Source organism: Oncorhynchus mykiss, chromosome 25, assembly GCF_057628025.1.
Source record: "Oncorhynchus mykiss isolate SJ-2025 chromosome 25, ASM5762802v1, whole genome shotgun sequence".
In the NCBI taxonomy this organism is placed as follows: domain Eukaryota; kingdom Metazoa; phylum Chordata; class Actinopteri; order Salmoniformes; family Salmonidae; genus Oncorhynchus; species Oncorhynchus mykiss.
The window spans coordinates 64,438,652-64,451,974 of NC_143046.1; the positions used below are offsets into that span (position 1 = coordinate 64,438,652).

A 13,323-nucleotide genomic window follows, 5' to 3' on the forward strand; every position below is an offset into this window, starting at 1 on the left:
ATCCAGGAGCATACAGATATGCTTCACCATCTTGCCATGGATCGCTGGGAGAGACAGGCGTTGTCCAGACAATGGACCGCTGGGAGAGACAGGGAGTTCTTCCAGCGCCTCCATCAGCGCAACCGGGGTCTCTCTTGAGCGCTCCTTTCCCACCTGAACCCAGTGGGATCCGTCTCTCCTTGCCCCAGGAGTATGACGGGAGGGCTTCGAACTTCCAGGGGTTTTTACTGCAATTAAACCTTTATCTGGCCACCGTCCACCCGGCTCCATCGGATCGTGAGAGGGTGTCTGCCCTCGTCTCGTTCCTCAGCGGGAGAGCCCTGGAGTGGTCAGTTGGTGGACCTGTCTATCCGGCTGGACAACCTGCTGACTACTCGTGGACGTCCAGATCAGGGTCTGGTGGTTCCATCCTCCCGCACCACCTCTCCAATACCTATGGAGCTGGGAGGGGCGGTGCGCAGGGAGACCAGAGGAGGTTCCCGCTCGTGCACCATCTATGGCCGCAGAGGTCACACTGCCGGTCGGTGCCAGGTTGGTTCCTCTGGGAATCGAGGCGGCAGGCAAGTTGCTCTGGCGTCACCCCATGTGAGCTGGCACCATTCTCTCCCAGAGCCCTCTGTTGCACATATGTTTGTCTGTCACTTTTCCGGAGTTTTCTCCGTATTCCCAGCATAAGGCGCTCGTAGATTCAGGCGCGGCTGGGAATTTCATTGATAGAGCGTTAGCTCATAGTCTAGGGACCTCCATTTTTCCCGTGGATGTGCGTTTCCCCGTTCGCGCCTTAGATAGTCGACCATTAGGCTCAGGGATACTTAGGGAGGTCTGGTGAAGCAGAGGGGTCATACAGAGAGAATTAGTCTCTTCCTCATTGACTCTCCTGCGTTTCCCGTGGTGCTGGCCCTACCCTGGTTAGCTTTTCATATCCCCACTGTTTCTTGGCCACAGAGGGCTCTCACGGGGTAGTCGCGAGAGTGCTCAGGTAGGTGTTTAGGGGTTTCCGTTGGTCTCAACCGTGCGCATTCCCACCGAATATGCCGATTTGGCTCTTGCCTTCTCTAAAAAGAAGGCGACTCAATTACCACCTCATCGACGGGGCGATTGTGCGATAGACCTCCTGGTAGATGCTGCACTTCCCAGGAGTCACGTGTATCCCCTCTCACAGGCGGAGACAGAGGCTATGGAAACATATGTCTCCGAATCCCTGTGTCAGGGGTACATTCGGTCCTCCACTTCACCCGCCTCCTCGAGTTTCTTTTTTGTGAAGAAGAAGGAGGGAGGTCTGCGTCCGTGTATTGACTATCGGGGTCTGAGTCAGATCACGGTGAGGTATAGCTACCCGCTACCGCTCATAGCTACAGCGATAGAGTCAATGCACGGGGCGCGCTTCTCCACCAAACTAGATCTCAGGAGCGTTTACAACCTGGCGCGAATCCGAGAGGGAGACGAATGGAAGACGGCTTTCAGTACCACCTCTGGGCACTATGAGTACCTCGTCATGCCATATGGGTTGATGAATGTGCCCTTAGTCTTCCAAGTCTTTGTAGACGAGGGACCTGCACGGGCAGGGTTTAGTGGTGTATATTTGATGACATTCTGATATACTCCGCTACACGTGCTGTGTCCCTGGAGCATGTGTCCCTGGTGCGAAGAGTGCTTGGTCGCCTGTTGGAGCATGACCTGTACATCAAGGAGAAATGCCTGTTTTCCAACAGTCTGTCTCCTTCCTAGGGTATCGCATTTCCACGTCAGAGGTGGAGATGGAGAGTGACCGCATTGCAGCCGTGCGTAATAGGCCGACTCCCACCACGGTCAAGGAGGTGCAGCGGTTCTTAGGGTTTGCCAACTACTACCGGAGGTTTATCCGGGGTTTTGGTCAGGTGCCAGCTCCATTATCTCACTGCTGAAGGGGGGCCCGGTGCGCTTGCAGTGGTCAGCTGAGGCGGACAGGGCTTTTAGTCACCTGAGGGCTCTGTTTACCTCGGCTCCCGTGCTGGCCCATCCGGATCCCTCTTTGGCGTTCATAGTGGAGACGGACGCGTCCGAGGCTGGGATAGGAGCGGTGCTCTCTCAGAGCTCAGGTACGCCACCGAAGCTCCGCCTCTGTGCCATCTTCTCGAAGAAGCTCAGCCCGGCGGAGCAAAACTATGATGTGGGGGATCGGAAGCTGTTGGCTGTGGTCAAGGCCTTGAAGGCGTGGAGACATTGGCTTGATGGGGCTAAACACCCTTTTCTCAACTGGACTGACCACCGTAATCTGGAGTACATCCAGGCGGCGAGGACACTGAACCCTCGCCAGGCAAGGTGGGCCATGTTTTTCACCCGTTTTGTATTTACCCTTTCATACAGACTAGGCTCTCAGAACGCTAAGGCAGGCGCATTGTCCCAGGGGATCTGGTCTGGCTCTCGACCCGAATCGAAGGGGCCCCACATTACAATTTTATTTGATTTATTTAACCTTTATTTAACCAGGCAAGTCAAGAACAAATTATTATTTTACATTGATGGCCTACCCCGGCCAAACCCTCCCCTAACCCGGGGCCAATTGTGCGCCACCCTATGGGACTTCTGATCACGGCCGGTTGTGATAAAGCCTGGGATTGAACCAGGGTCTGTAGTGACTCCTCTAGTACTGAGATGCAGTGCCTTAGACCGTTGCACCACTCGGGAGCTGACATGCTGGCACTAGATCGCCCTGTCCTGTTCTGGCTTTCCCCAGTGGGACTGTACATGTGGGTGACGGCTGAATGTGGAAGCCTTGTTTGTTGTTCACTCTGGATGGGCCTTTGTTGTCCTGCCAAACCACCTAGCTCACACGGGCTCAAAAGAAACGGCCGATGACTTGACGGAGCGCGAGCCAAACTATTTAATTTCCTCCTAACAATCAACATGGGATGATATATACAGAGCCGCCTGCCAAAATAACTTCCTCAAAGCTGTAAGTCATAAAGCTGTGCAATAAATACCTTGCGTTGGTTATTACTGCATCGCTTAATGTCTTAACAACACAACAGGAACACTGTTTGGTCAGAGTCTAAGACTGGTTCACTGGTTTCCACAACAATCAAGAGGGATGTATTAAGAACAGGTGAATATGCCCAGTGACCCACTATCCTTTTCCAGGTTCGGAGGAAAAGTTGCTCTTGAAAGGTGAGGGACAACTTGAACTACCGCACACTACTTGAGTAAGCAAAGACACTATTTCAATCACATCATCCACAGCTGAGAGGGACAACCATGACACACACCTGATCAGGTGATCTAGCTCTAACACGACTGAAAAGATCCTAATTTTAAAAAACTATTAGCTCCCTCACACATTAAAATCCCCCTGTCTCATGTGGGCACAGTAAAGGGTGTTCAAAACAGCAAGACTACAATTCAGAGGCGTCTCCCCTCCAAAATGTGGTCCAGACAGCGTAGGCCACAAGAAGGAAGACCAAATAACATCAGCAGCTGCTTGAAATAAAACCCCAGTGGGCCTCTGGTTTAGGACATTGTCTTTCAGTGACAATGCATAATCACGGAGGGTTAGTAGAAGGAAGAGGAGGAGGCAGAGGAGGAGGGAGTGAGCTCTTTCTAATGCAGAAGTCACCTGGGGATATACTGTTTAACAGTAGTATTACAGTTTAACAGTAGTATTACAGTGTAACAGTAGTATTACCGTTTAACAGTAGTATTACAGTTTAACAGTAGTATTACAGTTTAACAGTAGTATTACAGTTTAACAGTAATATTATAGTTTAACAGTAGTATTACAGTGTAACAGTAGTATTACCGCTTAACAGAAGTATTACAGTTTAACAGTAGTATTACAGTGTAACAGTAGTATTACAGTTTAACAGTAGTGTTACAGTTTAACAGTAATATTATAGTTTAACAGAGGTATTACAGTTGAACAGTGTGTATTACCGCTTAACAGTAGTATTACAGTTTAACAGTAGTATTACAGTTTAACAGTGTGTATTACCGTTTAACAATAGTATTATAGTTTAACAATAGTATTACAGTTTAACAGTAGTATTACAGTTTAACAGTAGTATTACAGTTTAACAGTAGTATTACAGTGTAACAGTACTATTACAGGGTAGCAGTAGTATTACAGTGTAACAGGCCAACTGAAGCCTGCTCTGCCTGCTCTGTAAATATGTCCATGCTGTTCTCTATTTGGCCAGTGAGTGTTCATCTGGGCTCTCTGTGCCCAAACAACCATATCAGTTTCCCTGTGGGCACAGCAGCAGAGAGAGATAGAGAGGGGAGAGAAGGGGAAAGAGAGGGTGAGGGAGGAGAGAGAGAGAGGGAGAGAGAGAGAGAGAGAGAGAGAGAGAGAGAGAGAGAGAGAGAGAGAGAGAGAGAGAGAGAGAGAGAGAGAGAGAGAAAGAAATAACGAAAGAGACTTCACTTGAGGCTCTTCTTTCAGAGGAAAAAACTATCACGTCATGGTCAGACAGAAGCGGACCGCACTGCTACCGTCAGCGTTGTTTGTCCTGTCTGGCTTTCTGTCCAGTCACCAGGTCACAGGGGACCTGTCTCCCACCACAGACACAATGCTGCATGCTGGGAGACAGACAGAAGCTCCCTACCATTTCCAGCCAGTGTCAGCCCACATACAGACAGTGGATTCAGCATTATTGTGGAAAGTGACTGATATCTATGTGTAAATCAAGATAAAATGTATCTTAATTTACAGAATTACTCATCATGAACTGTAAGCAATACATGAAATGCCCACACATATTCTCAGTATCCAAATACATGTAGAGGGATCTAGTTCAAAACCTTACCATCTGTGATGTCCATGCAGGTTTATTTGGATTTAGAGAGGTGATATAAGACAGATATGATGGCAGGATGATTTGATGGCCATATAATCAAAGGTCGCCAGACACAAACTGCTTGTTGTTAATACTGTAGTAAGGCATGGATACATGACGTCTACAGAGTTTGTACACAGGAAGCACGCCCACTACATGCTGTCTGTAAGGACACTGGGCTAGCTGGTATGCCAGAGTATTGCATCATATAAGGTATGTTACTGTACTGTAATATGGGGAAGGGGCTAACATGAAAAGACAGAGTCTGACTTCTGCTCCGAGACATGGCAAACGCGGCTAGTCAAGCTTGTCACTTTGATGTAATAAATGAACCATAAATTCCTCCACATTAACCAATGGCTTGCCCAAAGCTACAGGGAAATGTTAGGACATCAAGACAATGCCACATTATTCTGTAGACCCTGGGATGTTTGGAAAACAAAACATTGTCCACACAAACTGTCTTGGATAATCATGGAGCTCTACATAATTGACTGCCATATAGAAAAAGGTTTATGTTCTCAATGTTCTACTGCTAAAACTCACTTCAATTAAAGATTCATGTTGATTTTGCTGTGCACTTTATTTCTAAGCATTACTGACAATTTAAAAAAACTCCTACAGATATACATACACGACATAGTGTTTTTGCCCATCAAGCATGAATGTTTTGGAAACTATTTTCTCGTAGGAAGAGAGAGGTTAGTCTTGTCCGTGATCTGGCCTGACAGATCAGTGTTATCTACGCCAGGCACTGGATCATTTTCCATCAGCTCTAAAGCACAATTCTCTCTCTAATCCACAATTATATACAATCCCAGTGCACTGTCAGGCTCCCAGCTTCCACCTCCCTCCCATCCAGGCAAGAGCCCTGCTATAACCCAGGCTACATGGGGCCAGCCAGGAGGCTTATTGTAAAGGTACAGTAAGACACCGCTCCTCCCCCTAAGATAAATCTATCTCTATCAGCCTGGACAAATCCAGAATCCAACCCTGGCCCACCTCCTACAGAGCCTGTCTGAGAACACAATGCTGACATACTGTGTACACACAGTCCTGGAAACTAATATTTGTTGTAAGACACAGTTCTCCAAGGTTCAGGGAGTCAGCTAGAGTGCACCACTGAGCTCTGTTCTGCTGTAAGGGAATGCTTGGGAGGTCATAGTTTGAGGAAATCATACAAAATGTATATAGACAGTGCATTCGTAATGTATTCAGACGCCTTGACTTGTTACATTACAGCCTCATTCTAAAATTGATATTTTTTTAAATCCTCATAAATCTACACACAATAACCCATAATAACAAAGCAAAAACAGGTTTTTTGAAGTGTTTGCAAATGTACGACAAATATAAATCGGAAATATCACATTAACATGACTATTCAGACCCTTTACTCAGTACTTTGTTGAATCACATTTGGCAGCGATTACAGCCTTGAGTCTTCTTGGGTATGACGCTACAAGTTTGGCACACCTGTATTTGGGAAGTTTCTCCCATTCCTCTCTGCATATCCTCTCAAAATCTGTCAGGTTTTCAGGTCTCTCCAGAGATGTTCGATCGGCTTCAAGTCCAGGCTCTGGCTAGGCCACTCAAAGACATTCAGAGACTTGTTCCGAAGCCACTCCTGTGTTGTCTTGGCTGTGTGTTTAGGGTTGTTGTCTTGTTGCAAGGTGAACCTTCACCCCAGTGTGAGGTCCTGAGCGCTCTGGAGCAGGTTGTCATCAAGGATCTCTCTGTACTTTGCTCTATTCAACTTTACCTCATCCCCACAGCGTGATGCTGCCACCACCATGCTTCACCATAGGGGTGGTGCCAGGTTTCCTCCAGACGTGACGCTTGGCATTCAGGCCAAAGAGTTCAATCTTGGATTCGTCAGACCAGAGAATCTTGTTTCTCATGGTCTAAGAGTCTTTAGGTGACCTTTGGCAAATTCCAATCGGGCTGTCAAGTACCTTTTACTGAGGAGTGGTTTCAGTCTGGCCACTCTACCATAAAGGCCTAATTGCTGGAGTGCTGCAGAGATGGTTGTTTTTCTTGAAGGTTCTCCCATCTCCACAGAGGAACTCTAGAACTCTGTCAGAGTGACCATCATGTACTTGGTCACCTCCCTGACCATGGCCCTTCTCCCCCGATTGCTCAGTTTGGCAGGGCGGCCAACTCTAGGAATAGTCTTAGTGGTTCTAAACTTCTTCCATTTAAGAATGGTGGAAGCCACTGTGTTCTTGGGGACAGTTAATGATGCAGAAATGTTTTGGTACCCTTCCCCAGAACTGTGCTTCAACACAATCTTGTCTCGGAGCTCTACTGACAATTCCTTCGACCTCATGGCCTGGTTTTGCTGTGAAATGCACTGTCAACTGTGGGAACTTATATAGACTGGTGTGTTCCTTTCCAAATCGTGTCCAATCAATTGAATTTACCACAGGTAGACTCCAATGACGTTGTGATGATCAACAGAAACAGGATGCACCTGAGCACCTTTATATTTTTAAAACCTTTGCAAAGATATCTACAAACCTGTTTTCACTTTGTCATTATTGGGCATTGTGTGTAGACTGCTGAGGAAAAAAATGTATTTAATCAATTTTAGAATAAGGCTGTAACATAACAAAATATATATACAGTACCTGTCAAAAGTTTGGACACACCTACTCATTCAAGGGTTTTTCTTTATTTTTCTATTTTCTACATTGTAAAAAAAATAGTGAAGACATCAACACTATGAATAACACATATGGAATCATGTAGTAATCAAAAAAGTGTTAAACAAATGTTTAGTGTGCAAAGGATTAGCATTTCAATTAATATGCTTATCAAGTGTGTAGTGATTCATTTGCGTAATTCCCACCTTACGAAGTCTACCCACTTCCCTTTTTCCACCAAGCCTTAATACTGGTTTAGCCCACTAGGGCACATCCCTTATCATTTCCTTGTAACAATATCTACTTGGTTTGTTTGTTTGTTTGTATGTGCATTTCTGTGATTATTTAGTTAGTTAATAAATAAATTATTGAGACAATTGATGTATGGATGACTCATAGTGAAGACTGGATTTGTGCAGATGACCAACAATTTACAGCATTTGGAATGAGACTAACGCGAGGTAAAGAATAACTCATTAATTAGAAGACTAATTGATCAGATATTAAAATATCTGAACGTTATATTAGGAAAATTATAACTTTGTAATCTGAATATTTTCCTTCGTGCCCCGAGTTCCTAGTTAATTAATATTTACCTGATTAGTTAATCACGTAATAATAATTACAGAGAATTGATTTGATAAAATAACAGTCTTCAGTTTGCCAAAGACACGACACTGGACTCGAACACAGACTCTCTAGTGGCACAGCTAGCACTGCGATGCAGTGCCTAAGACCACTGCACCACTCGGGAGGCCTGGAATTTCTTTCCTTCTTAATGCATTTGAGACAGTTTGTTGTGTTGTGACAAGGTAGGGGTTGTATACAGAAGATAGCCCTTTTTGGTAAAAGACCAAGTCCATATTATGGCAAGAACAGCTCAAATAAGCAAAGAGAAATGAGTCCATCGTTATTTTAAGACATGAAGGTCAGTCAATCCGGAAAATTTCAAGAACTTTGACAGATTCTTCGAGTGCAGTCGCAAAACATCAAGCGCTAAAATGAAACTGTTTCTCATGGGGACCCAGATTGCTTGTGTTTCTAGTTCCAACAGTGCGGTTGTGGGCGGTGCAATTTCCATACCAGGCGGTGATACAGTCCGACAGAAAGCTCTCTATTGTGCATCTGTAAAAGTTTGTGAGGGTTTTAGGTGCCAAGTAATTTCAGTTTGTCAGTGATGTGTACGCCGAGGAACTTGAAGCTTTCTACCTTCTCCAGTGCGGTCCTGTTGACGTGGATAGGGGGTGCTCCCTCTGCTGTTTCCTGAAGTCCACGATCAGCTCCTTTGTTTTGTTGATGTTGGGTGAGAGGTTATTTTCCTGGCACCCAGGGCCCTCACCTCCTCCCTTTAGGCTTTCTCGTCATTGTTGGAAATCAGGCCTACTACTGTTGTGTCGTCTGCAAACTTGATGATTGAGTTGGAGGCGTGCATGGCCACACAGTCATGGGTGAACAGGGAGTACAGAACGCATCCTTGTGGGGCCCCAGTGTTGAGGATCAACGAAGTGGAGGTGTTGTTCCTACCTTCACCACCTGGGGGCAGCCCGTCAGGAAGTCCAGGACCCAGTTGCACAGGACGGGGTTCAGACCTAGGGACTCAAGATTAATGATGAGCTTGAAGGGTACAATGGTGTTGAATGCTGAGCTATAGTCAATGAACAGCATTCTTACATTGGTTTTCCTCTTGTCCAGATGGGATAGGACAGTGTGCAGTGTGATGACGATTGCATCATCTGTGGGTCTGTTGGGGCGGTAAGCAAATTGAAGTGGGTCTAGGAGGACAGGTAAGGTAGAGGGGAAATTATCCTTTACTAGTCTCTCAAAGCACTTCATGATGACAGAAGTGAGTGCTATGGGCGATAGTCATTTAGTTCAGTTACCTTTTCTTTCTTGGGTACAGGAACAATGGTGGACATCTTGAGGCATGTGGGGACAACCGACTAGGATAGGGAGAATATGTCCATAAACACTCCAGCCAGCGTTCTGCACATGCTCTGAGGACGAGGCTAGGGATGCCGTCTGGGCTGGCAGCCTTGCGAGGGTTAACACACTTAAATGTCTTACTCACGTCAGCCACGGAGAAGGAGAGCCCACAGTCCTTGGTAGATGGCCGTGTTGGTGGCACTGTGTTATCCTCAAAATGGGCAAAGAAGGTGTTTAGCATGAAACATGATGTCGGTGTCCACCACGTGGCTGCTTTTCCCTTTATAGTCCGTGATTGTCTCGTGTCTGAGCCGTTGAATTGCAACTCCACTTTGTCTCTAAACTGCCGTTTTGCCTGTTTGATTGCCTTACGGAGGGAATAACTACACTGTTTGTATTCAGCCATATTCCCAGTCACCTTGCCATGGTTAAATGCGATGGTTCGCACTTTCAGTTTTGCATGAATGCTGCCATCTACCCAAGGTTTCTGAATAGGGTAAGTTTTAATAGTCACAATGGGTACAACATCCCCTATACACTTCCTGATTAACTCAGTCACTGCCTCAGTATATTCGTCTTTGTTGTTCTCGGAGGCTACCCGGAACATATCCCAGTCCGCGTGACCAAAACAATCTTGAAGTGTGGATTCCGATTGGTCAGACCAGCGTTGAATAGTCCTTAGCACGGGTACTTCCTGTTTCAGTATCTTCCTATAGGAATGGGGGAGCAAAATCTAGTCGTGATCAGATTTGCCGAAGAGAGGGTGGGGAAGGGCCTTGTAAGCATCCTGGAAGTTGGAGTAGCAGTGGTTGAGTGTTTTAGCAGCGTGAGTACTACAGTCAATGTGTTGAAAAAACATTGGTAATGTTTTCCTCAAATTGTCTTTGTTAAAATCCCGGCCTACAATAAATGCGGCATCAAGATATGTGGTTTCCAGTTTACATAAAGTCCAGTGAAGTTCTTCAAGGGCCGTCGTGGTATCGGCTTGAAGGGGAATATACACGGCTGTGCCTATGACCGAAGGTATGTGAGGTATTGCAGGTCGGGTGAACAAAAGGACTTGAGTTCCTGTATGTTATCACAACATCATGAGTAATTAATCATGAAACATACACCCCACCCTTCTTCTTCCCAGAGAGATATTTATTCCTGTCTGCGCGATTAACTGAGAAACCAACTGGCTGAACGGACTCATACAGTATATCTCAAAAGAGCCATGTTTCTGTGAAACGGAGTATGTTACAATCCCTGATGTCTCACTGGAAGGAAATCCTTGCCCTGAGCTTGTCAACTTTATTATCCAGAGACTGAACATTAGCGAGTAATATACTCGGAAGCTACATCCAAAAGTTATTCCAGACTGTATGTAATAACATATGTCACAATCGTTTTTAGAAACGGACCAAGGCGCAGCGAATGTTGAGTTCCACATTATTTATTAGAAAGTGAAACTAAGCAAATACAAAAACAAATAAACAATAAACTAACAACGAATCGTGACTACAGAGATGCTATGTGCACTAACTCAAAACAATATCCCATAAACACAGGTGGGAAAAACAGCTACTTAAATATGATCCCCAATTAGAGAACGATTAGCAGCTGCTTCTGATTGGGAATCATACAAATCACCAACATCGAAAATGAACTAGGACACCACATAGAACTAAATAAACTAGATCACCCCCAGTCATGCCCTGACCCACTTCACCATAGAGAAACAATAGCTCTCTATGGTCAGGGCGTGACAACACAAAACATTTCCTGGGCTAATAACGTAAGAGATAACACATAAAAAACAAAATACTGCAATGTCCTAGGTAGACTATCATATGTTTTTCAAAAGGGCAATGACCCAACACACCTCCAGGCCGTGTAAGGGCTATCTGACCAAGAAGGAGAGTTATGGAGTGCTGCATTAGATGACCTGGCCTCCACAATCACCCAACCTCAAACCAATTGAGATGGTTTGGGAAGAGTTGGACTGCAGACTGAAGGAAATGCAGCCAACAAGTGCTCAGTATATGTGGGAACTCCTTGAAGACTGCTAGAAAAGCACTTATCATGAAGCTGGTTAAGAGAATGCAAAGAGTGTGCAAAGCGGTCATCAAGGCAAAGGGTGGCTACTTTGAAGAATCTCAAATATAAAATATATTTTGATTTGTTTAACAGTTTTTGGTTACTACATGTTATTTCATAGTTTTAATGTCTTCACTATTATTCTACAATGTCGAAAATAGTACAAAAAAAGTAAACCCTGGAATGAGTAGGTGTGTCCAAAGTTTTGACTGGTACTGTATATAGAATTGTAATATTTTCCACCAAGAGCTCCAACCAGTGGGAGGGGGATTAGAAATGATGCAGGCAATGTTATTTGATAGACTTCAATTCTAAATATAGTAATTTTATAGATTACCTACCCACTTCTTTTAAAACAAAACATGTATTCTCTACCCTCTGCATGTTCCTTGCATCTTGCGCCTTTCTTTCAGCAAGCTGAGGAGCCTATATTTAACTGTTATGTGGGGAGGAGAGGTGGCGGTACTCTACCCCAACGACTCCACACATGGAATTCCAACCGGAGCCTCTGTCGTAAAACAGGCTTCAGGGTAAAGGCCTTGCCTCGACCTGACATTAAGGGGCATTTAAAGTAAAGACACTGTCTGATTTGCCATGGTGATGAATGCCTAACCCCTCACAGGCCTTCTGTGAAACACTAAACTCCCCTGGGCAGCAAATGAGCTCTGACTGTTCTATTTTATTTGATACTATTTCATTCAGTAGCGTCCCTGCCTCACTGTCCACCCCAATTACCCAGCAGTTAAAGAGAGCTTTACGTGGCCGCGGCCTCCGCTAGCCCTGATGGGAGGAAAGGTCCCACTCTGTCCCCACCTAAATCCCTGGGACTGGGTGAACTAAGGATACTCTCCAGGAACATCTACATGTACTGTAGCCCCCAAAGGGACAGGCACCTCTGTGGACACATAGAAATGGACAGGCACCTTTGTGGACATATATAAAGGGACATGCACCTCTGTGGACACATAGAATGGGGCAGGAAACTCTGTGAACACAAAGAAAGGGACAGGTACCTCTCTGGACTGATAGGAATGGACAGGCACCTCTGTGGACACATATAAAGGGACAGGCACCTCTGTGGACACACTGAACTGAAAGCCTCAGAAGACACTAGAGAAAACACAGTGCAACATGCAGGTATTAGTCTACAGTAGCATTGCTCCTTGTGAAGGAGAGAAGGGATGGATGGATCCTAGCACTCCCCCCCATCCCCAGAAAGAGACCCAGAGAGAGGTCATCACCTCCTGCCCAAACAGGAAGGCAGATCAAATGAGGATCATGTTTCTGCACGGTGGAGTGGAGGAGAGGGCAGCCGCCAGGCCACGGAGTCTGACCTGCTCCCGTGCATCGTCTCGGACCAGACACGCACAGACATACATCTGCTTGGCTACTTAGCAGAGCCTCACTCTGGGGAAGAGCGATATGGAGAGAGAAATATATAGCTTGAACATCCCTGAACCTTACCAAGGCATCAAAGAGGAGGGCAAAACAGGAGTCATCATGAGGCTCCCTAGCCCCGCTAATCTCCTCTCCTTTCAGCAGTACACTCTCGACAATGTGTTAGACACAATTAAGATGTGAATGGAAGTCATCTGATATAATTAAGACCATTTGGTTTCTTTAGGGTGGTTTATAATAGTGCAGCATAAATATTTATTCCTGGAGGCTGATGGGGAGGATAAAAATGGGAGTCATAGGTGGACCTCACCAAACACTGAGAATTCACGCTCACTGCTCCCTGCCAATACCCCGAGGACTCCCGGGTGAGACTGTAACATTTTTTTCCTGCAGTAGAGATCAAATAAGAGGGCCCTTATGTTACATTTATTGTGTTTAGGTCTTCCATTTTTCCTAATAAATGAGTG

The 13,323-nt window shown here is 45.6% G+C and overlaps 1 protein-coding gene across 2 annotated transcripts in view; it reads right to left on the reverse strand.

Annotated features, from left to right (window-relative positions):
* LOC110505502 (formin) overlaps positions 1–13,323 on the reverse strand; it is a 116,496-nt gene that overhangs the window by 42,970 nt on the left and 60,203 nt on the right. The gene's annotated exons all lie outside the window — the stretch shown is intronic.